This window comes from Lagenorhynchus albirostris, chromosome 6 (assembly GCF_949774975.1).
Source record: "Lagenorhynchus albirostris chromosome 6, mLagAlb1.1, whole genome shotgun sequence".
Classification (NCBI taxonomy): Eukaryota; Metazoa; Chordata; class Mammalia; order Artiodactyla; family Delphinidae; genus Lagenorhynchus; species Lagenorhynchus albirostris.
The window spans coordinates 102,723,355-102,751,108 of NC_083100.1; positions in this window are offsets into that span (position 1 = coordinate 102,723,355).

Here is a 27,754-nt window from a genome sequence, read left to right on the forward strand (position 1 = left end):
CACCCATTTCCACTCCAGTTCTTGGGAGAAAAAGGGTGTCAGACTTTCTAGCTGAAGCCCTGGGGAGTCCACACCCTTCCTACTCAAAGTGTGGTCCACACAACAGCAGTATCAGCATTACCTGGGAGCTGGTTAGAGAGGGTGGAGCAAATGACAGCAGCCCTGGCTGTTGCTAAGGGAAGAATGAAAGGACCCCTTGTGCTAGAGACATGTGTTCAAATAGAGAGACTCAAGGAAAAGGATAACTCCTGTACTGTTGGTGGGAATGTAAATTGGTGCAGCCATTATGGAAAACAGTATGCAGTTCCTCAAAAAACTAAAAATAGAGTTGCCATATGATCCAGCAATCCCACTCCTGGGCATATATCTGGATAAAACTCTAATTCAAAAAGATACCTGCACCCCTATGTTCATAGCAGCACTATTCACAATAGCCAAGATGTGGAAACAACCTAAATGTCCATCAACAGATGAATGGATAAAGAAGATGTACATATATACAATGGAATATTACTCAGCCATAAAAAAGAATGAAATAATGCCATTTGTAGCAACGTGGATGGACCTAGAGATTATCATACTAAGTGAAGTAAGTTGGACAAAGAAAGACAAATACCATATGATATCACTTATATGTGGAATCTAAAATATGACACAAGTGAACTTATTTACAAAACTGAAACAGACTCAGAGATATATAGAGAACAGACTTGTGGTCACCAAGGGAGGGGGGTGGGGAAGGGATGGATTGGGAGTTTGGGATTAGTAAATGCAAGCTGTTATATATAGGATGGATAAACAACAAGGTCCAACTGTGTAGAACAGGAAACTATATTCAATATCCTGTAATAAACCATAATGGAAAAGAATATGAAAAAAAAAAAAGAAGGGAAGACAGTTCCTTTTACTCATCCTTGTATGACTAAGGGGAAGAGAAAGTTGTCCAACATTTGGCTTTCTCAGATACTTCCCACTATAACACAACTGATAATGAAATTTCTGAATCACATGAAATGAAGATTCAGAGGGTTATTTGCTTCCTGTAATACAATGTAGGCACCATAAGATCAGGGAATTTTATCTATTTTATTCCCTGCTACATCCCCAATACCTGAAACATCTTCATTTCTCCTACCCCCATACAGACACACACTCTCATACACACAAGCAAGCTCTATATATTGGTTTGCTTGGGATAGGCTCTGTTGCAGTAATAAACAGCAAAGCTTCTCATTTATATGCAAGGTCGGTGTAGTGCAGTAGAGGAGCTCTGCTCATGGTGTTACCAAGGGACCCAGGCTGATGGAGACTTCATCTCAACCTGTGCTTCTCAGGCACCATGGCAGAGGTAAATCAGCTTTTAAAGGCTTCGACCCAAAGTGACCTAACACCTTCACTCACATTTCTTTGGACAAAGCAAGTCACGTGGACATGCCAAACCTCAAGAGGGCAGGAGAGTGAGACCATATCATGCATCTAGAAGGAAGAAAAGGAGAAATATCTGGTGAACCACACTAACGACTACCAGGACTAAAGAAAGCTGATGAATCAAGTTCTATGGAAACATACATGAGAGAATAATTACTTTTCCTAAAGAGGGGAAAAGATACAACTTTCAACACACTTCCAAATGTGGACCTGTTCAAAGAAATCGGAATTGTTTTTTACATAGACTCATTAATTTCTTTTTTTTAAAATAAATTTATTTATTTATTTAATTTTGGCTGGGGTCTTCATTGCTGCACGCGGGCTTTCTCTAGTTCTGGTGTGCGGGATTCTCATTGTGGTGGCTTCTCTTGTTGCGGAGCACGGGCTCTAGGTGTGCGGGCTTCAGTAGTTGTGGTGAGCAGGCTCAGTAGTTGTGGCTCGCGGGCTCTAGAGTGCAGGCTCAGTAGTTGTGGCGCATGGGCTTAGTTGCTCCGCGGCATGTGGGATCTTCCTGGACCAGGGCTTGAACCCGTGTCCCTTGCATTGGCAGGCGGATTCTTAACCACTGCATCACCAGGGAAGTCCTTAATTTCTTAATGCAAGAAAATATTCTCCACTTCTGAAATAAATCATATATTTCTCTGCTCTTTTTCTCATTTTATTCTCCCCGAATGGAATGTTCCCCTTCCTCATTTCTTCAGGCATTTGATGGATTCTTGTGATATCAGTATGGAGATGTGGGCTGGAGCCTGTAATGTTAGGTAGATTCATAGCTGATGAATGATTTGAGGTTGTTTGGATGAAGATCTTCAGTAGTCTGCCAAGGTTTTCTCTCTCCTTTGACAATTTTTATCATGGATCTGGATTAAGACATGGAAGGCATAATATACCATATTTTCAGATGACATGACATTGGCGGGGGTGGGGGGAGAGGCTAAGTCATGTTGGCTAAAAAGAATCAGAATCCAAAAAGATGTTGTAACAGAAATATAGGGAAAACCACAGGATGAAATTAACAATAGGCAAATGAAATCTTTACTTCCAAGTAAAAAAAAGGACAATTACATAAATACATATTTACATATCACTTTGTTCCAATACAGAGGTATGGTAATCTTTGAAAATATATGGAATTAAATCAGGTCATCTAAATTAAAAGTAGATGAGATAGAGTAAAGAAAACAAAAGTTGGGGCAAAGAAGGAGTCAAGAAAGGAGGTTAAAATTCCCTATCATGATGATGTACGAGGTATGGGAAAATGTATAAAAACAGGATCGATAGATACAGTGTTCAAGATGACTGCGGGCGGACAAAACAGCATTCGACATGACTCAGAATGGAGTCAGGACAGGGCTGACAAGAAGAGGTCAGCTTATGTGTCAATTCTGATTGATTGGTAAGTGGACTCTTGGAGCAGTTTGTGAGGAGGGCTTCTGAGACTGGGTCTAGCAGGAACAGATTTGGTCATATAGCAGTCCTTAGTGGAAATGGGGTGGAACAACATTTGTATTGGGTATTTGGCAATCCCAGGCCAAATGCCTCCATTTGGTGCTAGAAAATGTATACAATTAGGGAGACAGATGTCAAAGCAAAATGGTCAGGAGTGAGGAAAATAGCTAGGGGTTAGTTAAGTGGTAGGTCCAGTGGCGGGCTCATTCAACACCAATGCCAACTCTCTCTCAGTGCATGGAAACTACTTGGGCCACCTATTACAGGACCTGAAGCCTCCTTCATAAATATGGAGGGATTTGGGTGGATGCTAGGATGTATTGGAAACATTTGGCTTGGGAAAGGCAGACCCTGATATGCAAGTCTTCCATTTGGAATTCCTTGCACCATCAGGGAGTATTTATTACATTGTCTTCTGCTTCCATTTTCCATCCTGGAGTCCCTAGTCCCCCATCTATGCTATCACAGGTGTTGTTCAAGACAGAGCGGGGATGGTCTTTTCTGATAATTGCCAAGTCACAGCTCCCTACTTTCCACCTGCAACCATCACCCCAGGAGTGCAAAAGAGGGGAAGGTTCCTGTACTGTGAGTTCTGAGTTTAATTTACACAAGTTCTGGGAAGGTGGTTTCTGTCCCCAAAATGGAGAAATTGGAGAGAGATTTACATGGAGTAGATAGCATAGGATGAAGGTGTACCAATTAGCTTTTGCTACATAAGATGTCACCAAAATCCAATATCTTAATAACTTTTCTTATTTCTCATGATTCTGTGGGTTGGCTGGCCATTTCTTCTGGTCAGCTGATTTCTGCTGTCTGTTGGTGGCTGAATAGGCTACGACCAACTCTCTCACCTATCTCGTTGTTGGCTTTATATCATTTGGGTGAGAAATGGCCATGCAATGTTCCCAAGAGCAAGAGAGAGCACGTCTCAATGCACAAGCACTTTGCAACTCTTTGCTTGTATCCCATTTACTGTTGTACCATTGGCCAAAGCAAGTCATGATGGCTACACCTGAATCCAAGAGATAAGTATGTATTCTCTACCATTGGATTCAAGAGGGGAGCTATTGATTCCCCCACTCCCCCTTAAAAGGACCTGCTAAGTCACATTGCAGAGAGGTGCGTGTATAGGTATGGGAGGTCTTTGTGGCCGTGTTTGCAGCCTGCCACAGAAGAGGGCACCTGCTTATCCACGTTGAGCAGCCATATCAATCCTTTCAGATTGTCCTCCCATCCCTGTGTTTTAAAACTGGAACTGGAATCCCACTGTCCCATTGGAACACTTTCAAAGATGTTGGAAATTTGGTCCTCAACATTCAACCTTAAAATGAGCTTTAAAAATACAACCCATTGGTAATTTGAGTTTTACCTGTCTTGTTGGCTGAAGTGGAGTTGCAGAAGTGGGCTAGTGCCTTTCTTTAAAAAAAAAAAAACATTCTGTATGCTGACGGTAAGAATTCCTTTCTGAGATGGACACAGCTGATGACCTCCTGGCTTGAGTTTGAAGTTTGCCCTGTTTCATTTTGGGCTGGTTATAGTCAGCACTGCTATTTTCATTGTAGAGCCAAGTGATTATTTATATTTCTCTTGGATCATTCTTTATATACCATTAGCAATGACACGCTAAGCACAAGGGACTGAATATTTACATCCAAAATTCTGAAGTGAATATTCTCTCTTTGGCAGATACAATTGCTCAGGGCTGTAAGGCCCAGTAATAAAGAACCATAAGTCATTTACGGATTGTGTGTTGCTGCAGCAATGGCTTTCAAGAAACAAGCTCGAAATCTCCCTGCTTCTCACTCGCTCTGTGTCTGAGTGTGACTGAGGGGTGCTTGGGTGTTGCTTGTTAAAGAGACCTGGAAGATGATGAAGAAAACTTTTTTTGATTTTTCCTAATGGCTAACCCCTCAGAGTTGTTTTTATACATGGAGTATCGTTCTAACGTACAGCATGGCAGGATCAAGGGTGTAACGCAAAAAGTGTTTCTTAGGTATTTAGGGAGATTCTGAACTTGAGGTTGCTCTGATGATCCAGGGAGCAAAGGCATGTTCCTCGGCCTCAGTCAGCTTATATACTAATCAGGGTGTAAGAGAGGAGCATACATAATTGTAACAGTGGACAGAATGTTCTGAGTCCCAAAAAGAATGCAAAGAAGGGAATATAGTTCAAAGGAAGGAAGGAGCAATATTGTTCAACTTACATTCATAGCAATGATGACATGGCATTTAATCATTGATTTTCTTGTCCCCTTGAAGGCAGAAGCTAAGGCTTCCCTGGGTTTTATCATCTCTATTGCCTTTCAAAGTGCCTGCCACCCAGTAGAATAGATGTTGATGAATGTATGCAAAATGAATAAATGGATGAATGCATTGATTCTCTTAGCAGGAGGAAGGAGAGCTTTGGGTATGTGCAAAAATTTGCAAGGTGCCTAGAAGAACTGGCAGACACCAGTGGATTTGGGAGAGAAAGGATTTGTGGTGGAGAGCACAGACTGAGCAAAGATTTGGAACGGGGAACATGTAAGACATCTAGGAGAAAAAATAATCCAGTTTGGCTGCAGTGTGGAGGGTACATTTAATCCTAGACCTTCCTGGGTAAAACTGAGGTGTGCATAAAGCCATGAAATGTGCCTGTCTGCTCCTTTCCTCTTCTCCCTAAGGAATAAGCATTAACCCATCCATTCTGTCCTTGATTTCAACTGGAGATTTGGGCAGAGTAAGGCAGAGCAGTAACAGGGAGAAGAGGCAGCAATGACATCAATAGTTCCTGAGCCCCTAGGCAGCGACCACCATCATCATCATAATAATGGCAATAATGGCTCCAAACTTATGAGCTCACACTAGTTTTCAGGCACTATGCTAACTACGTACCATGACCATCTTATTTCATTCTTCCAATAGACCTAATTCTTGCTTTGACAAAGAAAGCAACACTTCTACATGAGATATTTGAATATATAAGGTAGTCACATTTTTTTTAAAGCCTAATTTTATCTTCCCTTTATAGTCCCCAGTAACTTTCATATATTACTTGTTCTTTTAAAATTCATACTGATAGCATATATTACTTTTTAATGATAGAAAGGAGGCAGTTCAGCACAGTGGCTAAGAACATGGACTCTGCAGTTTTACTATCTAGATTAAAATTCTCACTTTGGCACTTTCTGTGTCTGTGACTGTGGCCAGGAAACGTATCCTCTCTGTACCTCAGTTTCCTAATCTGTAAAGTGTACATAATAATAGAAGAACCTACTTCATAGCATTGTTATGAGAATTAAATGAATGAATTGTTACTTGCAAAAGGCTTAAGGAGCACGCTATAACTGCTGGCTATTATAACTGTTACAATGTCCGTTTTACAAATGGGGAAACCAAGACACAGCAAGGCTAAGAAATTTGCTCTGCACCACAGTTAGCAAGCAGTGGGACCCAGCATACTGACTTCAGGGTACCACCTCTATGCCATGAAGGAATCAACCCTCTCATGGGTCTTTGATTGTCCACGAGAGTTGCATCTTCGGGTTAGTCTCAGTGGACTAACCCAAGCAAATAATCTTAATAATAGAACTTTCTGTTTCTTTCTGTTGGAAGAGATTTTAAGCTGACTGCTAATACTAGAAAGGGCACCAACCTCTGCTCTGCACAGTGCTATTGATTGCTTTCTCTCCACATGTCATGGTAGCCAGGGAGTCAAAGAAGTACATGGCAACACTGCTTAGCTCAAAGAGTTTACAACCAATTATAAATAAATAGATGAAATGTATTCATGAGAAAATCCCAGCATCAGGCATGTTTTGCTACTATTTGCCACTTATCATAGACAAAGAGAAAGCAATCCCTGTTTCACTATGGGCTGAAGTGATTGCGAATGGAGACTTCTTTGGGGAGATAGCAGTTACCTTGTGTTTTGGGAGATTCAGCCGAGAAGAATAATATCCCTGTGACACAGGTAGATGTGGAAGGGGATGGTGTGTGTGTGTGTGGTGTGCAGAGGACATGCTCAAAGTGTTGCAGGAAGAATGTGCAGAGCAGGTGGGATGACAAGTGAGATGGTGGGCAGATTGGGGTGAGGAACCAAAACAAGGAAACAAACTGTAGCCTGCGGACCAATCTATAAGTTGAAAGGAAGTATGAAATTGTGGTTGTAGGTCTGAATGAACCCCACTGCTTCATCTGACACTTCAGAGCACAGGTACTTTAATATTTCAATCTTCCTTTTTTTTTTTCCCTAAATGAATATAATTTTTACACAGGTTAACAGAACCAGGAACTTTACAATGTTTGGGACAAAAGCTTTATATTTTTTATCTCCCCATTGTTCATTACCAAGGTGTCTATCAATATAAAATCAGAATGTGGGGCTTCCCTGGTGGTGCAGCGGTTGAGAGTCTGCCTGCTGATGCAGGGGACACGGGTTCGTGCCCCGGTCTGGGAAGATCCCACATGCCGCAGAGCAGCTGGGCCCGTGAGCCATGGCCGCTGAGCCTGCGCGTCCGGATCCTGTGCTTCGCAGTGAGAGAGGCCACAACAGTGAGAGGCCCGCGTACCGCAAAAAAAAAAAAAAAGAAAATCAGAATGTGTATTTGGTCAGTGTTCTTCTAAAGGCGAAGAATGAAGGAACTCAACCCTAGAAGAATATCCTCTAATTACTATTGCACTATTTTGATCTTAAGCTTTGAAGTAAATGGCTTCTCTTTTGTTCGTTTATGGATTTCGTCTTTGAAAGTTTTTGTGTTCCCATATATCACGATTTTGCACACATCTTGCCAGATCTCTCTACTTGATTGCTATTATAAATTTTACCTTCTTTTCTTACATGGTTAAGCTAATTTTTTGAGTTAAAACACATGAATAAGTAATAATTACATTATTGATCTCTTCTAGACGTCTTTGCTGGATATGAAACTGCCATTTCCTAAACTTTGCATATTTGTGTAGAAAAAAATTAGCTCTAGCTTTACTGAGCTTGTATTAAAACTTTTTGTGATGACATTCCCCCGTCTTCTTTCCTTAAATGCCTTTCCTATAATTTAATGAAAAAAGGACAAAAGTAGAACGGAGGGAAGACATTTAAGAATGGCAATGGGGAGGATGAGAAAAATGCTCTTTAAATACAGTGACTATGAGAGATTAACTTTTTCAAGCACAACCATACTTATGACAGTTATTGTTTTTTGCTGCTTTTTAAAACATAGAATATAATTTCTCCTTGAAATGATTCTTAAGGCTATTAAGTAATTATAGGTGCCCTTATCATTAAGCCATGTTAAAGGCTTATCACACTGGTTAAGTCTAGTGAGCAAACTGGTTTGTGAGCCCATGTGTTGTCTGGTTTCTTCCAAATGTGATTGGAATTCAGTAACACTCAGTTTGGAAGTCCTATAGAACAATTCCATGATGTTATTTACCATTACAGGTATTTACCATTACAAGGCCTTTCTTAGCAACTGATTTTGCTTATGCAGCTAATGTCATTAGGGGCCTCAATGCATGATTATAATATCTTTAAGTCCAGAGTACTTGAGGTTTGTAAGAATGCCACGGTTGTCTTCATGTTAGTAGCTTTAGCCCAGGTACGACAATGGAAGAGAAGAGGAATTACCATGAATTAGGGTCCACTGATAAACCGGACATTTTCACATTTTATGGTCTATGTAGTCCTTAGAAAGTCATATTGTCATCCCTCCTTTGAGATGAAGACTCTGAGACTCAGAGAGGTTAAGTCACCTACCCAAGGACACACAGGTAGTCAGTGGCAGAGCAGAGGTTGACCTTAGGTGAGTCTAACTGTGAGGACTACCATCTTTCCAGGGGGACCTGTTGCCTCTGCCTGAATAGAAGGAATTTCTTTTTATAAGAAAGAAGTATGTAATGCAGAGATGGGTTTGGGCATCTGGTCAACCTGGAAACAAGGCTTGAGAGAAGCTGAGGTCCAGAATCTTTCCCTTCTCTTCTCCTCCTCCATGTGTGGCCACCTCCAGGTCTATCCTTTTCCTTCACCTAAGCCCTGGTCTCTGGGGAGGATTAACATGATAGTGAATAGCCAAGGTAAATTCCTTAGGCAACAAATACCCACGAGAAAATTGATAATTCCAAGACAACAAACACCAGTTTGTTTTTGAAGGTACTGAGCCTTGGCAGAAAAATGTCAGTTTGCACAGCATGCTATAGGAAAACGTCTTTCTGGGCAAAATAAAAACAAAAGCAAAATTTAAAACTATAAAACCGGGCATCTGTATAGACCTACGTGGGGGGATGCGGAAAAAGACACCCCTGACTGTTGAAGAAAGTAGGAGAAGACCAGGCAGGGCAATAAAGTGAGGCCAGATGAAGCCGGGCTCTGTGCGTAACTGCTCTACCCCTAAAGGCCACCAGGAGGGGCAGGATGGGCAGTGGTTTAAGAATGAGATTGCCTCGTTTGAATCACAGCTTCCCCACTTCCATCATTTCAAGTGAAGACAACTGTGTCTCAGTTCTTCCACCTGTGACGTGGGAACAACAATGGCATCTCCCTGTGCAGAACTATACTACGGGAGTATAGTACATATTGGGTTGGCCAAAAAGTTCCTGAGGCTTTTTTTCCGTAAGGCGGTATGGAAAATCCCCAACGAACTTTTTGGGCAACCCAATACTTGGAATGAGACCTGTGACATAGAAAGCACTGTGGGTCGATTGGCTCTCAAACATGCTATTGAATTGCCTTCTCATATAATCAGTCAATGAAACCCTGAAAGATACAATATCTCATTGTGACCCTACATGTGAAAAAAATTACCCCCCAAAATGCCTTTCTAGACCCCCTAGCAATGATTTTTGCTTCCCGCTCACTACTCTGATGAATTCTTCAATGGGCAAGATAGAATGGAAATTGACATTATATATTTGTTTGCAGTACCCACCGTCACACGTGGTCCAGCGTCTGTGGCTTACCAAAATACTGGTGGATTGTTGGTTCACCCTTCCTCTTCCGACAGTTCTTTCAGTATTAGTGCTTTAATGGTGCAGTCAGTGAAGACAAATACAATTCAGCGTATTTCTGTCTCCTCCCTCACTGTCTCTCCCTCCCTGCTATAAATCGTTATCTCTTCACTGGATAAACAACATCTGAATTCCCCGGTGCCCAACAGCTCAAAGGTTGTCTCATCCAGCTCTGAATCTGGAGTCTGGTGTCTGAATGGCCAGCAAGATTTATTTTCCCTAGTGGTGGGAGCCGATCTATTTTCCCAAGGCAAACCCCCATTCAACACAGGAATAAATACCCGGAGCGGAATCATTTGCATAAAATAAGGGAATCCCATCAATAAACCCCATCTATTTTGTTATCAGAGAGCTGGCCCCGTGCTAGCCCTGCCCATCAGCAGACGGCCCTTCTGACCTTTCTGACTTCACCTTACCAGCAGCCTAGCTACTCCAATCAATGTCGTGGCTTCACACCCAGGAGCTTTGATGCCCTTACGCACTGGACTTGGGATAAGGAGGCCCCATTAGAGGCCCTGCCTCCACCAGCTTGAGCTTCCTGCTTGCTTCTTATTGTTTTGCTCACAGTTGGCAGGCAGGGTGGTTTCAGGAGAGCATAAAGAAAGCTGGGTTTACATCTTGGCTTTGCTGATTTGGGGCGGTGACAATGTGAGCAAAAGTTTTAACACATTTGAGCTTCAGTTCATGAATCTGTAAAATGAAGGTAAATAACTATCTGATAGCATTTTGTGAGGCAATGGAAGTTGTGTTTAGCATAATGCCTGCCACCTAGCAGGTGCTGGTCGAATGTTTCCTACCTTTTTTTTCTCTTCCCTGTTCTCCTTTTCCCCTCCCTTCCTTCTTTTTTTTCCTCCCTCCCTTCTCTTTCTTCCTCACATACAATTTTCAGTTTGCCTGGGGCTTCTTATGTGCTTTTAAGTGATAGCTTGTGGGGTAATCGTCACTTTCAGGGCCTGAGATATGGCTCCTGAAGCCTGTACACCAACCTAAGCCTGGCCCAGCAGCTTTCAGCCTCCCTTCCCAGCCATGGGACACTCCCCAGCAGAGTGTCAATCGCCCCGGTCTCTAGGTCTGGTCTTTCTCCCAAACTTAATGATCAATTTACCTCACCCCTAAGACTACTCTTATCTCTTCAGCAAAGTTGCCAGCAAGCAATGAAGTTCGGTCTGTTCAGTAGATGCTCAAAAAAATGCTTGATAAATTGGACCTACGATAGCCAAGCTACAGGAGCTCATGGAGTATGAGATACAGATTCTGGGCACCAGGTGTTTTGGAATCATGTTCATTGAATATGTCAAGAAGCCTGGTTTCTGGAAAGACAGCTTTGTGTCAGGTTAAGGGCTTGGGCTCTAGAATCATATTGTCTCTTCTTGGTGTCCTGCGACAAATTTCTTAATCTCTCCAACTTGAATTTTCCCATCTGCTAAGAGGTGATAGTAAGGTGGTTTGTGAGTAAATAAGAAATGGCCTCCAAAACACTTAGCGGAGTGGGTTGCATCGTAGGAGAAAAAAACAATGGCTAGTCCTGAGATAGTTTGAAAAACACCTGTTATGGGCTGAATTGTGCCCCCCAAATGTATATATTGAAGTCTTAATCCCTTCTACCTCAGATGGTGACTGTAGTTAGGTATAGAGTTTTTAAAGAGGTGATTAAGTTAAAATGAGGCAATTAGAGTGAGCCCTAATCCAGTATGACTTGTGTCCTTATAAGAAGAGGAGATTAGAACACAGATACCTACAGAGAAAACACCATGGGAAGGCACAGGGAGAAGACAGCCATCTGCAAGCCAAGGAGAGGGGGCGTCTCAGAAGAAACCAACGCTGCCGACACCTTGATCTTGGACTTTTAGCTTCCAGAACTGTGCGAAAATAAATTTCTATTATTTAAGCCCCCCAGTCTGTGGTATGTCATTATAGCATCCCTAGTGCCACCCCATGCCAGGACTGTTTCCACCCAGCCTTGTGATCCTGAGGAGAACCCCACACTCAGCCTGGATTCCATCAATGATGATATGATTGAATTTAACAGACTTAATGTTTTGTTCTGCCCTTTCCTCCTGGGTTTTCACTCCCAGTGAGTTACATCCCCAAGCCATAGGCTGGCCATGTTTCAGACCAAGTTCCTGCTTTGTATGTGGAAGCCCTTTTTGAGCAACTTTTAAACAGCAGTATCTTAATCCACTTGCTGTTTGCCTTGATTTGCCCCTTTATTTCCTGATGAACCAAGGGACCTGAGCTTTGATTGTGTTTTCAACCATTTGGCCATCTGCCTTGTGTGAGTCTTCTGGTTTGCCAGAAATGTGGACCTAAGTGCTCCGTCTGTGTTCTTGGATTCTGACCTACTGCCCATCTGACCTAGGTTTGTCATGTGGGCCCTGAGTACTTTCCAAGCTTCAGTGGCTCCAGTGCCTCTATAATTGAGGAATGGGAAGAGCGTGGACATTCTAACATTAATCTGGGTGACGGGTGTAGCTAGTATAGCTGTGTCATGCTACCCATGGACACATGAGGAAATTGAGGCCCATTCAGGGCCAGCACCTGCAAAGTGATGCATCGCACATTTGGTTTGTTTCTCTGTAGCACCAAGACCTTCCTCTTCCTGCAGAGAACCTTTCACTTTGCCTTCCTGGCTCTGACCCTTGACTTTTCTGTGACCTCCACAACCTGCCAGATCATTCTAATAATTGCTCTGCATTCCCAAGACATAGTTACTTGCTTTGTGTCCATGTCCCAACATAGGCCTCTACATGGCTCCATAAAGATCAGCTATAGTCTAAGGAATCTCTGACCTTGAAGACTATACCTCAGAGTGTGGATAAAGAAGGGCAGCAGGAGCTGACCAACTCTGGAAAGGAGTTCAAACAGATTTGCTTTGCTATTCTTTGGACACTGAACTTCTCAAACCTGCCTCTAGTAGTAAGATTATCAGGATACATACTAAAGCTCTATAAATGGCAGAGAGGAATTTATGTCACGAGATCTAAAAATTCCTAGGTGACCCTGTTCTATGATGACTATGCCATGTGTCTTGTGTGAGATCAGATTTCTTTATAGACGCAGCACGGTCAGTGCATGAAAGTGGTTCATAAGAGGAAGGCAAGGAGTTAGAATGTGAGCACTTGAAATCAATCTGGAGGCAGACTAGATCCAGGAAAAGCAGACTAGATCCAGGAAAATATCTAGGAGTCAGTGAGAAAGTCAGAATGGGGAACCACTTGGGCGGTCCAACATAGGAACAGGCATAGCAAAAGGAAGTGTATGATTTAGACACATTGTTTTATGGACTTTCTGGGAAGTCATGAATTGTTTCTTGTCTCAGTAATCCTTTTTTAAAAAAATAATAGTTTGGACCAGTTGCTCTCTAAATTCTATTCTGTTTCTCCAACACTAATCTGTTTTATTTGTTAAGTGCCAGTGTCAGAGCACATTAGCAGTACAGCTAACAAGATGTAAGATACCAGCAATATTAAGTATTTGACATCTGAAACCAAATTCTTTTCTAGAAAAAAAATTCTTTTTGTGTGGTTTTTGCTAAGGCTAGAGCAGGCCAAAATCCAGGTGTAAAGGCTGGTCTTGGAAAATAGACCTTTGAGAGCAGAAAGTGACCCATGGCTACTCGTTTCACATCTCTAGTAACTTGTGAGCTATTTGGCCTCATGGCAGTGGGTCAGCAGTGACTTTGAGGCTTTGGCACTGAATTTGACTTTGTCAAACTATGAGTAAAGGCTCCAGGAGAATTTCAAAATACATGATGGAGGACTTCCCTGGTGGCTTAGCGGTTAAGAATCCGCCTGGCAATGCAGGAGACACGGGTTTGAGCCCTGGTCCAGGAGGATCCAACACGCTGCGGAGCAACTAAGCCCATGCGCCACAACTGCTGAGCCTGCACTCTAAAGCCCACGAGCCACAACTACTGAGCCCACGCACCACATCTACTGAATCCCGTGCACTCTAGCGCCTGTGCTCTACAACAAAAGAAGCCACCGCAATGAGAAGCCCACACACCACAACAAAGAGTAGCCCCCACTCGCCGCAACTAGAGAAAGCCCGCATGCAGCAATGAAGACCCAACTGAGACAAAAAAAAAATAATAAAAAAATAGATGAGGGCTACACATGGAGTTTTCTGCCCATAGAATGACACAGTGGAGGGGCTGACTATATGGGAAACAAATAAAATCTCTCTGAACCAGTACAGTGAAGTGTGATCACACAACAAACTGTGAACCATCAGTTCAGGGCGAACTAGTTAGAACCGCCCAGATCACTCTCACTGCCCTGTGTTTACTGGAGAGATTCTTCTTTCTAGGTCACCCTCCTCAATCCTCGCAGCTGCTTCAAAATCTAAGTTAGAACACTGGGCAAGACAAAAGTGGGTTGTCACCTATACCCTCAATATAATATTCCCAGCACTTTTCAACTTCGACTGTGTGTTGAATCAGATTTATGCTGTCTTTCTCAGGACCAGGCACATAATTTGTGGAGCCCAAGGCAAAATGAAAATACAGTGTTGCTGGTTCAAAAGTGAAGGAATTCAAGATGATGCCAGCACAGGATTAATCCAAGCACAGGTCTCTTTTAAGCACTGGGGTCCGTGCAATTGTACAGGCTGGATGTCTATGGAGTCAACACTCATCCTGTCTTCCAGTCTTCTGTTCCTGGAAAGAAGCCTGTTCACGTAGGGTGCTGGTTTTCATCTCTGAGCTGTTGGACAAATGCACCCAAGCAACTTACGTACACCCTTCTTTCTCTTGTACTGCCTTGTTGGGAACCACAGACAATTTTACTGAAGTGAGGAAAAGCCAGCAGAACAAATCTGACAGTGTTTTCTGGCTCACATTTTCCATGGAGAGGCACCCTCAGGGTGCCAAGATCTTCCTACATATTCTGACTCTAAACCAGGGGTTCTTAATGAGGGATGAACATCAGGATTACTTGAGATGATTCTTCAAAATATACTTCTCAGGGATTCTAAATCTGTCAACGCAATCCACATAGGGTATTGAAAAGGCTTCTGAGCAAAATATTGGTAAAAAACTGCTTGAAGATGATTCCGTTTATTTGTTATTTTTGAGGCATAGATGCATATATATCCATATATTCCCCCTACCCCCTTGATGTTAGAATCTGTTGAAGCTGACAGTTTTTTGTTTTTTTTTCAGAGTGCCTTATCCTTCACTTTGGCTTATAGATTCTGGGTGGTGATGATTATCCACTTTGACTCAGAGCAAACTTGTTTGTGACTGGCTTTAGTGGAGGCCAAAAACTAATTATTGCAACCAACCAAGAAAAAAATAAAAGAAACGAGGAAATGCCACAAGTATTGGCAATATTTACTGCAGCATATGGCTAATGTGTAAAGAGGTAACAGAACGATGTATCTCAGGGGATCATTGAAAAGGAAAATTACTTAACTTCTCAGGCAAACCAAATTATGCATCATGCGCCCTCCTGTAATGCTATACAAAGTCAATGTTTGTGAAGAGTAGAACCGGGGGCTATCAATCAAGCCTTTCATAGGAATGGTTGTGTCTGCAGGGATTTTTTTTTTTCCCCTTTGCATTTCTGGCTTTTAGATGAATGAAGAATTTTTTCTCAGCAAATTATTAATTACTTCTTCTTGCCTATCGAATTGAGTTCACTGTAGTTCTGTAGGAGTCAATGGTATTCAAACTGCAGCTTTTGATGAAGTAATCGGCTGCTTCTGGGGCCTCTTTCAGCTGCCCTGGGCGTGCTTCACATGTAAACGACTGCCAAATGGATTCTTTCGACATTCCAGCCAATTAAAATACATTTAAAGTGCAGCTGGTGGAGAGGCAAGCCGGGCGATTGTGCAGAGAACTTCAGGGCAGGGAGACAGAAAACAAACTTTGGGGAACCCAGCTCGGGCAGCCCAGCCAGGGATAGCGGGGCAGTGGAGAAAGTCCCTTAAAGAGGCTATCTTTAGCTCCTGTCAGCAGCAAAGATGACACTTTGAGCACCACCTTAAAAGACACAAAAGAGGGAAGTATGTTTGTTAGGGTGTCAGTTTTCTCCCCTTGCCTCTTGAAACTCTGTGTTGGCTGGTTGCCCAACGTGGTGCTGCATACACAGAACACAGCGGTGTTTGTTAAACCCGGGCTGGGGAAGCCAGTGATTAAAACTCTTGAAGGAAGATTGGAAAACCCCAGGAACTCTCCTCAGTAGCCTTAGAACATTGACGGAATGAAACAGAAAGCACTGAGTGGGCTAAAGTGAAAACGTTCACCGTCCCTGTCTGCTATGCCTTTTCGGTAAGGACAGAATTTTCTTTTCTCTCTCTGTCTTTTTTTGTTTTTTCTCTAATGTTTCTGTCGGTGTGGAGGCGAGAGAGAGCTTCCAATATGCTAAATAAGTGCTCTGCTTCAGACCTCTGATTTGCAGAGTGTAGGGTTTGCCTGTGATTTTTCTGGAGGGCTCGAGGGCGTTGCAATGTGTAAATAGACACAGGGCATCACCCAGCATGCACGTGGAGTCTGCCAGTGTTTTTCCAGAATTCAGAAGGATACATTTTTCAAAGTTTGCCTCTGCTGCTCTGTCTCTGTGTTTGCTGCCTGCGTCCAAGTGTCCTGAGGTTGATTACAAATACAGTAGATTCCTCCTTTGAACCAACAGGTGTGCTGTACACGCTTGTTTCGTTTTTAGTTTTATCATCAATGCTGTCAGGTCCATTCTGCCGCTAGCCTCTCACCTATGCATGCAAAAAGTGTTTTCTTCCTCCTGGGTTAATATTCAGTCAGACACAAGCATTCTGTTTTACTCAAGCAAATCCCAAATGTTTGGAAATGCCTTGCTTTATCTTGACTCTCCTTGGAGAAGCTGCTAACTTGGGAATTTGTTGTGAATCACTCTTGTCTTATAGTGGAAGGAGGCAGCTGCAGTTGCCCTATCTCTGTGGTTCTGCAAGCTCGGTGAATACCCAGCTCTGTGGGTTGGACTCCAAGGCCCATCTTCAATTCCTGAATGTTCAGGAAGAGCATGGCTGAGCAGGGGTATTGATTCCTACCCATCATTTGTGTGTCAATGAAAGACACACAAAGTTGCTGACTGTTTCTGATCTTAGCTTGTCACGGTCGGCCCTTTTTGGCTTCAGATTTGTTCATTGCCAACAAAGAATCTTGCACATTTCACGGTGAAGGATCGCGTTGCAGTGTCCTGAACTCGGTTCAGTGCTCTTTATTAATTTTTAATGTGCCAGTAGCTCTGAGGCTTTGCCAAGCTGAGACTTTCCAAAACTCTTGGGGCTACCTACTGCCAAGGTAAACGGTGGTAGGTCCAGAAGGGATATTTTAAGGAGACTTGCAAGAGCAAAGTTTTACCTGTTAAGTTTGTCGTGAGTCAACGAAAGAAATCTTAAATAAAAGAGATTTCAGAAAGAGCTGCCTCAGCTATGCCCTCCGTGTGAGAGACCTGCTGTGGGGTTCTGTGTCCTCACACACACAGTGGTCTGTGTCCCGTGTGCAGAGAGGATAAGGCGTTCTACTGTATTGGTGTTAAGGTGGGTTTATGAAGTAGGTGCTCTATGAATGGAGACATGTGAATACAGAAGGCCTTCCTGCCCGTGGCAGTGTCTGAGCCCAGAGGCAAACGAGCCTACACATGCGGTGGCTGCGTGTCCAATTCAACCATTTCAGACACACCAAGTGAGCTGGCCGTGGACAGTGTTCACAGGAGTCCCTGTGGACAGATATGTAACTTTTTACAGAAGAAAAATGGCGTGGTATACCTCAGAAAAGTGGGCCCTGGAGGTGACCTCAGGACTCAGATGACAATGGAAACCTACTTGTGATGGACCAGGTCCTGGAGAATGGAAGACTGTAGCCTCTTAGGGCTGTCAGTTGCTCACCAGCCTACTGCAAGGTCAGTGGTGTCATCATCATTCCTCCGGGATGCAGGTAAGAGTCAAATGGACCCTGCCTGTAAACACAGGTCCTGTAGGCAGAGACGTCATCTGTCAGGTGGCTATGAGGAGAGCACTGAATTAGAGAGGAGCTTCAAGGTTCTTTCTGATTTAGAGTCAATGAGGTGAAGACTTTACACACACATAGGCAGTGATAAGAACGGAGCAAGAATGAAGGAAGCCCTCAATTCAGTGGGTTTTGTTGCCTTTAGAGTCAAGCCCAGTCTCCTTCCTGTGGCCTAGAACAGGGTTGACAAATTAGGCGTCGCAGGCTAAATCTGATCACCACAATTTTTTATAAATAAAGTTTTATTGGAATGCAGCCATACCTCTTTGCTGACAGATGGTCCACAGCTGCTTTTGTGCTTTCACAACAGAGCTGAGTAGTTGCCACAGAGACCCTATGGTTCTGCAAAGCCTGAAACATTTAGTATCTGGAGCTTTACAGAAACAGTGTGCAAGGCTACGCATGGGAAACAATGCTTCTGAAACTATCTCACAGATCGGATTTTTTTTTTCTTTTAATTTCCAGTCTGGTTTGGACTGATAGGTTTATTAAATGTGATAAAAAAAAACATTGCTTGAATGTTGGGGTAATACCAAATTGCCACAACATTTCTAAACATTTACACTTAAATTTGGTACTTATCATGGATCCTCAGCCGTTTGCAGACCGGTGCCAGGCCATGGACCACACTTTGAGAAGCTGTCATCCCTGCTAAATTTTCTAGTCTCGCCTTGTGCCATTTGTCCCAAATCTCCAATCATGCTACTGTTCTTTCTGAGGATTGGATGCATTAAATTCTTTTCCACATTTGGGCCAGTACTACTGCTGTTTGCTGGACCTGGAACTTTCTACGTCTTTTCTTAGCTCCTTCTTTCCATGAGGGCTCTGCTTTGGTTCACTTCGTCAAGGAGACCTTTTGACCACTCCATCTGAAAAATTGTCCCTCATCTTACATCACTCTTCCTTTATAGCACTTATGACAATCAATGCTTGTGTTGTTTATTTACTTATCTTCCCCTTATTTGTTTTCCTGTATTGGTCTGGATTCAGTAACAATCCATTTCTGCTTGTGCAGAAAGGGATTTCATATTGGTTTTGGGTGGCATATGAAATCTTGTACGAGTCAGGGAGCAGACAGAGTTCCTGAGACAACGCTCAGAACAGCACAACAGAATTGACCACTGCACCTCTGTCACTATACAAAGCTAGGATTCAGGAAGCTGATGCCACCATTGTTAGCTCCAGGACCACACTACCTCTGCAGTCGTCTCCTCCACCAAAATGAGCATTTCTGTTTCTTGGAACACATGAAGCTAGGGATAGGATGCTGGGATCTTTGCTAAAGAGATTGCAGAATACCCCAAACCTCTGGCAGGAACAGCAGAAATATAGCATCTACCTCATTACCTTTACTCTGATTTTCAAATCCCACTGAGTGGAGGGCAGTCTTCTAGGTGAAATCTGAATCACTGTAGAACTTGAGCTATGAGAGGATCAGGGAAATGCCACCTTAGGATTTTTAGTCTTTAATGCTGGAATGGAGTCACCAGACCCTGCCTCTGTCCCCTGTTGGAATGTAACCTCCATGAGGGTTGGGACCCTGTCTGCCCATCCATCCCCCTGCCCCCACGCTAAATTAATGCCTGATATGTGTAACATGCCCAGTAAATGTTGATCATAAGAATGCATGCATGAATGAATGAATGACATGTCCCCCAGAAGTCTGTGATTTATATAGGAGGGTAGCAGGTGGCACACCTGAGGGAGATGCATGAATATGAGTCAGCCTGGGAAATGTCTTTGGTGGGAGATGGAAGACTACCCATAAGGGATAGTCTCACTTTTGAAACATAGCTTGTTTTTCAAAGTTGGAACATATTCATGTATAATAGCTGCAGTTAGTCTGCTCAGGGCTGGGATTAATATTATAATATATATATATTTTATATATATATAAAATATATATATAATATATATTATCTATATAAAATATATATATAAATATATTTATATATAATTAAATTTATTAATATTAATAAATGACTAATATGTCATTTACTGAGGACTTATTATGAGCCATATGCTACACTAAGTCCTATATATGCATTAGCTCATTTAATCCGCAGAAAATCCCAATGAAGTAGGCATTATTTCCATTTACAGAGAGGAAACAGAGGCTTTGAATGGAAAAGTGACTTCCCAAGTCACAGAGAGGTAGAGTCAGATTTTATCCCATGACTTCTGAAACTTAAGCTTGTACCCTTTACCTCTAGTTATAACCCTGCATATAATTTATCTTTCTGGTTATTGTCTCTTCACCTCAGCCTCCCCTGTTTTGTTTCCATCCTAGTGGCTGGTTAATCTATTGCATTATCTACTTTGTGCCTTAGCAAGGTAACTCCAGTCATCAGGACTGAGATATCAGTATGGGTCCCTGGTTATCATTGCTGAACACTGCTGAATATCAGCAATGAATCTGTGGGCCTATAGATGTGAATATAAAAGGGGTAGGAGAGAACTACATATACAGTGATTAAGGTATCAAAAATCGCTCTTAAGACAAAAATCCTAGAGGGTAGAATATTTCTAACTGGAAAAACTTCCAGCCTCATGGTATATGGGATAAAAAAAATTTCAAGTCTTTGTCTTCTGTTTGGTTGAAGTTCTACTCATATCATCTTTATTAAACACGTGATGTTTGGTAATAATTGTGCTTGTCATTTCGTAACAGACAATAAGTTGAAAATTATTTTTACATTCAAAATATTAAAGGACTCAGAGAAACTGCTGAAGAAAGTCATTCTGCCAAGGGGTGGGATATCTAACAAAGATTACTTGACAACAATGTCTATGATGAGATAAACCACTTGAAGGCCTGACCCTAGTGCCTATAAAAATGCTAAGGGGAAATAGGAATACTTCTGGAATGGTGGAGTAAAGACCTCTGAACATCTACTCTTCCATAAAAGCAGGGAGAACAGTGACAAAAATCATCAAAATCAACATTTTTCAAAGTTCGGAAATTAAATGTAGGCTTATGATGATCTGAGGATCATTTATTCAGGAAAAAAAACTAACCAAAACAAAAAAACCCTGAATCTCAGTAAGAACAGTGTGCTTTGTGTCATTTAGCTTGCTCTGTTCCTATTCACCCTTTTGCAGCTCTGAGGAAACCTTAAAAACTAACCGTTTTGCCATCACAGTAGTTGTGATAACAGTACCCTAGTGGCCGCTGGAGAGGAAAAGACCCGTTTGGAGCTCTACGGAGAGCCTTATTCCCAGAGAATTGTCATGATTTGACCTGTCTGGTAGCTGCTTGGGAACTCCCATTTGCAGCTCTTGTCTTTATTTGACCTGATTCAGCACTCACTCAGTGCATAGAACTTTTCTCCTGGGACACTCGTCAAAAACAGTCACAGCAACTGTTTTAACATTGCAGCTGCCTGAGGCAGCAATAAGAGTTGGGGCAAACAGGATGATAATCAAAAATTTCTAAATAAAAAGCTGGGGAATGATGTGTCCATTGGGTCTTTGAAATGCTCACATATTCCTGGAAATATAAAAGTCATGTACATGTGGAGAGGTGTGCACATTCTCAGGAAAGACCTGAGAAATCTTCCATCTCTCACCTATGGCTGACCTTGAGTCTCTGCACAAGCAGGGAGTGAAAGTTAAGGAAGAATTGTAAACAGCAGGCAAATTGAAGGTGTGTCCCACTATATACAGAAATCCCCTCAGCAAAGGCTGGAACTTATTGGTTGAGGGCATTATATAAAAAAAAAAGTCTGCCCAGCCATTAGCTGGCCACTAAGCTAACAACACATGACAAAGAATACAGACTCTACAGAATAAGGTTAGAAAAGTCACTAACATATAGCAAGAACAATTACAGCAACAACAAACAGCAACAACAACAAACCATGGTTGCGGGAGAGAGATGATTTCCAGAGTTGCTGAGTTATATTATTTTAAATGTCCACTTTTCAAAAAAACCTATAAGACATGCAAAGAATCTGGAAAGTATGTTCTATTCACAGGGGGGAAAAGGCAGTCAATAGAAATTATCTCTGAGGAAGCCCAGATATGGGACTTACTAGACAAAGACTTTAAATCAGTGACCATATATATGTTCAAAGAACTAAAGGAAATCATTTCTAAAGGGACAAAAAGATATATGAGAACAATACCTCACCAAACAGAGAATATCAATAAAGAGATAAAAATTATAAAAAGAAACCAAATAGAAATTTTGGAGCTGACAAGTACAATAACTAAAATGAAAGTTTCAGTACTGGGTTCAACAGCAGGTTTAAGTAGACAGAAGAAGGAATCAGAAAATTTGAAGATAGGTCAAATGAGATTATTCAATCTGAAAACAGGAAGAAAAATTAGCAGAACCTCAGAGACCTATGGGACACCATCAAATGTACCAACATACACATAACGGGTGTCTGAGAAGGAAAGGAGAAACAGAAAGGGACAGAAAGAATATCTGAAGAAATAATGACTGAAAACTTTGCCTATTTGATGAGATATGGGAATTTACATATCCAAGAATCTCAGTGAATTCCAAGTAGGATAAACTCAGAGGTTCACTCTGAGACATATTATAGTCAAATTGTCAAAAAACAGAATCTTGAAAGCAGCAAGAGAAAATGCCTTGTTATGTATAAGGGAGTCTCAGTTATATTAATAGCCAATTTCTCATAAGAAACTATGGAGGCCAGAAAGAAGTGGGATGATATATTCAAAGTACTGAAAGAAAAATACTGTCAACTGAGAATTCTATACCCAGAAAAATTATTCTTCAAAAATAAGGAGAAATTAAGACATTACCAGATTAAAAACTGAGAGAATTTATCACTAGCAGGACTTTCCTTCCGTAAATTACTAAAGGGAGTCCTTCAGCCTGAAATAAAAGAGAACTAGACAGTAACTTGAATCCACACTCAAAAAGATAAAGTGCACTGGTAAAACATAAACGACAGTTTACACATATTATTTTTATAACTCCTTTTTTCCTCCCGCATGATTTAAAAGACAGTTGCAAGCTATAAGCATAAAGCTATGTTGATGAGCTTATAATATATAAAGATGTAATGTGTATTGCAATAAAAGGACGAAGGAAAGTAACTCTACAGGAGCAAATTTTTTGTACACTAATGTTCTTAGCAGCATTATGCATAATTACCAAAAAGTAGAAAGGACCCAAATGTCTGTTAACTGATAAATAAACAAAATGTGGTATATATATATATATACAATGGAATATTATCAAGCCATATAAAGGAATTAAATACTGATGCATGCTAAAACATGGATGAACCTTGAAAACATTATGCTAAATGGAAGAAAACAGACACAAAAGGCCATGTGCTATATGATTCCTTTTATATGAAATGTTCAAAATAAGCAAATCTATAGAGACAGAAAGTAGATTAGTGGTTGTTAGGGGCTAGGAAAAAGGGAGATTGGAGACTGGTAACTGGTATAGTGTTTCTTTGGAGGATAATAAAATGTTCTGGAATTAGATATTGGTGATGGTCGCACATCTCTATGAATATACTAAAAATGCAATTGTGCTCTTTAAAGAAAGATAATTTTATTGTATAGTACTATATCTCAATAAATATGTTATTTTTAAAAAATACTAAGGGGAGAACCAGAGTAACTGGACACCTCAGAGTCGGGTCCACCTTACCAATTTTTGAGCATGAGGAGAGAGTGCAAGTAGAGGTCCACATGTCATAAGTTAACTATTTTAAAATTATGAGTCAAGCAAACACTAACTTAAATATGTTCTATTCTCCCACTTTGACAAATATACATTCGTCCCAAAACAACTTTGTACCATTGGCTATGGGAAGTCAGTAAGAGCTTTAAGAAGGACAGTCATGTGATTATGTATTATCATTTGGATACAGCCTGTTGGCAGTCCTGTCCCCGTGTGAGTAGAAGAGAGTCTGGCGATTGCAGTTGCTGAACTAAAGCGGTGGTCATACCAGGAACCGGGAAGGACTCAGTCCAGTGTCATAGCTATGGAGAGTGTGTGACAGATACAACGGAGATTCTAAAAGCTGGATCAGCAGAAATGGATGTGGAAGGGAAAGGAGGGAGGAGAGAAAAGAGGAGAGGCCAGTTGACCTTTAGAGCTTCAGTGACTCAGGCTGGTGATGTTAAAGAGGAAAAAGACGAAACAGGTTTTGATGGGAGTGGAGGAGTCTTGCAAGCTGGGCTTTGGGTAGGTGAGGCTGGGCTATCTGTGGGACTTCAGGTGGAAATGGCCAATTAGCATTTAGAAGCAGGTGTCTGTAGCCTAGAAATGAGGCTTGAGTTAATAGAATGATTTAGAAGTCATCAAATTGTCAAAAATCTCAGGAAGGAGTAAGATTTCATAAGAGTAAGAATCAAATGGAAAGAGACACAACAGAGCAGTACAATTAATAATCAGAGTCTGAAATGATTACTAAAACAAATGACAAATATAATACCATTTGCAGGAACTTTCGTGTTGTATAGCAGAATCTCAATCACATGGCAAGCTTGGTGCTGTTGATTAGAAAATGGTGATTATGATTTGATCCAGAACTAGTAGCAGTTGGGAAGAACAACCAAAATCAGTTGAATCATATATGGAAAAACATATAACTGAATTTTTAATTTACATATAACAGAGCTTTTATATAAAAAATATATAACTAAAAATATGGGTATAACTGGCTGTGGTTTGTTAGGACTGTTTTTGTGTGATCACCTGTGCTTGAAAGAAGGAAAACAGGCTGTTAATTGCCTTAACTGGATGGTGATGATCCTCTTTAATGTTATTACAGGATTTTTAAACCTTGAAAGTACTTCAGAACCATTCATTAGACATTTCTTATCAGCTCTCTGTACTAGACATTACTGTGCTGTCTGTGTTCTTGATGCCACTGCCATTCCTTCTCATGCTGTAATTTATGACCGGCTATGTGATTGCAGTTCATCGGGAAAAGCCCTTAGAACCAAGAACCCACTTAGTTTTTGTTTATATTTAATTTTTAAAATTTTTTCCGCTTAGTTTTTGTTTATTGAAATAGCATTGATTTGAGTTTGGTGTTGCAAGGTTTTTTTGTTTGTTTAATTACTGAATGAGTAAAATTTGCATGTTTTCAATGGCTTAAGCTGTTGTCTGAAACACCCTTCTGTACTACTTTGATTGACAAAACCCAGGGCTATGACTACTTCTTGTCACCCAGGCCTAGTCTCAGGAGTCACTGTTTTCAGATCATCACCAGGAAATGGCCCAGCATTTGGGGATGTGCTCTTGTTTCCTTGGTTTCACTGGGATTTAGCATTTCTAAGAGAAGCAGATATTTGCACAGTCAGTATCAATAATTGGCCTTGGTGGAATATGAGAAGGTAAGAAGTTAAATGTATTAATCAGGTTTTTAATCTTAAATTAGCAGCAGTCACTCATTTTCAAAGAGTCATGAAGGAGCTAGTTTTGCGGAAAACTTTAAAGGAGATAAAGATTGCATGCCTCTCCATTTCTGTTCTACCAAAGTTTTCAGATCCTCCTCTTCTGTCCTGGCTTCCAGAAATACTATAGCAGGATTGGGTGTCTCCTCGCTCTGTGACTTGTATGTCATGCTCTTTTATGTCTTTATCTCTCTGCATCCTGTTTTATTACTCTGATTGGATATAAAATGGGTTGCTATGAGGTAGGCTATCTCATAATCTGATAGTGGAAGTGTAAGTTGGTGTGGCTTTTATGGAAAGCATTTTAGCAATATGTGTTAGAGTCTCTTAATCAATTCTATTTTACCTTAATCTATTCTGTTTTAATTTAACCTGTTCAAAGGAGATAATGTGTGATACATACAAATATCTACTTACAAAACTATTCATTACTATATTAATGCTAAAATGAAGAAAACAACTACCCATCAATAGAATTGTCATATAGATTACGGACTGGTGAGAGCTCTTATAAGTCAATAAGAAAAAGATTACTATCCCAATAGAAAATGGTTAAAGGAAATGAAATGCAGTTTTCCAAGGAGAAGTATAAATCACCAAGAAGCATTTGAACAGATGTTCAATCTCATTATAAATTAACAGGATACAAATGAAAATAATGAGATATTATTACACTACCTATTATTAGCAACAATTAAACCATCCTCATTGATGAAGAAGTAGAAATCGGGCATTCTCATTTATCTAGGAGGGAATGTAATTAGGACGAATTTGGGGAAAGGAGCAATTTGGGTGGGAGAGAGCATAATTAGGACTCAGCGATAACACTGCTAAAAATGTTATCTTAAATAATCACTAAGTCTACAAAGATTATGTATAGGATATTTATTACACTAACACTTAAGCTAGTGAAAACTGAATAATCCAAAGCCATTGGTAGGTGATTGCTAAATAAATTGTAGTACAACCACACAATGGAGCACCATGCAGCCATTAAATACTGATATAGATCTGGTAGATAGGAATGATGCCTATGAGATAGTAAGTGGCAAATGTAAGCTAAAAATAAGTCTGTATTATAAACTCATTTTTAAAAAATATGTCTTTATCCACATGTATGTGTCTGCGTACAAACAAAAGTTTGAAAGCACTTCCACTAAAATGAGAAGATAAGTTTTACTTTATTGTACATTTTTGTATTGCTGTAATTTGGTTTCAATTCACGTATATTAATACCATAATCAGTAAAATGCAGCTTCACCATTGTAATCAAAGAAGTAAAATGTTACAACCATAAGATGAAATATTGTATAGAAATTTAAAACAGGAATTTTGAAAAATAGTCAATTAAATGATGCTAAATAAAACATAATTACAGAGAGAAAAGACCAGAAGGAAATGCATCAAATGTTAACAGTATTATCTGTAATAAATATTTATAAGAATTAAAGCTGTAACCAAGTTATTTGTAATAAATATCTATTAATTTCATATTCAGAGAAAATGTTTCAAAACAATTTAAAAGAGTTATTTGTATTGTGACCAAGTTCTCTGTAGTCCCACTTTTTTAGGTGCCACACATCAGAATGCCATAGTTATACCTACACTCACATAAAAAAGTAAATGTTGTACATAACAGATGTATGTCATAAGCCAAGTTAAAAAATTCTTGTATTTGGAAACTTCTATAATAGTGAACACTGTAGACACTGGGGCAGACAGATTTTTAGTTTTGGAGTCTTCTGGAGAATTAGGGAGAAGGGTCATATACACATGAAACACTTCGGCATATTTAGTGGACAATCCACAGAGTTGGGTGAATGGTAAAAACAAATTAGGAAGCACATTATTATACTATTTGCTATTTCAGATAGAGAATTTGGAAAATTGGGTAAGATGTATTTTTCACCAACCCATCCAAAGTACTTTAATAATTAATCCCCCATGCCCTGCCAAACTATCTTAAATTGGTTTACTCCTATGAACTTTCTTTAGTGTCGTTACCTTCTTAGAACATCTTTCACAACGATCCTGTGAGGCAGGCAGGGCAAATATTTACAGTTCACTGCTAAGAAATGAGCTTCAGAGAGGTTAAAAACATTGCTCAAGAGAAGTGAGGAGCTGGGATCTGAACCCACATTTTTCTGATGATACAAGTTAATTCCAGTTATTACTGGGAATTGAGTCTGGGTTTACTGACTCCAAATCTAGTTATACCATACCATTCTATTCTTCTCCCGGAAGTTTAAGATGCCTAGGATTGAATCCTGATCTGTCTTAACAAGGCACCAGTGAGCAAAAGGAAAGGAGAATCCCAGGTAGAGGAAAGATTGTGGTAAGGCATATGCAAAGGGAAGGGGTTTGGAGGTGGGAGAGAGGTAGGTAGAGCCTCAGACCCAATGTCTTCAAAGGCTATACAGGTGATATAAATAATGGAAGCCTGCCAGGATTAAGAAATACAAAATCATGGATCTCATTGTGGTAGAGATGGCAGAGTGCGTGAGGAAGTGGGTGA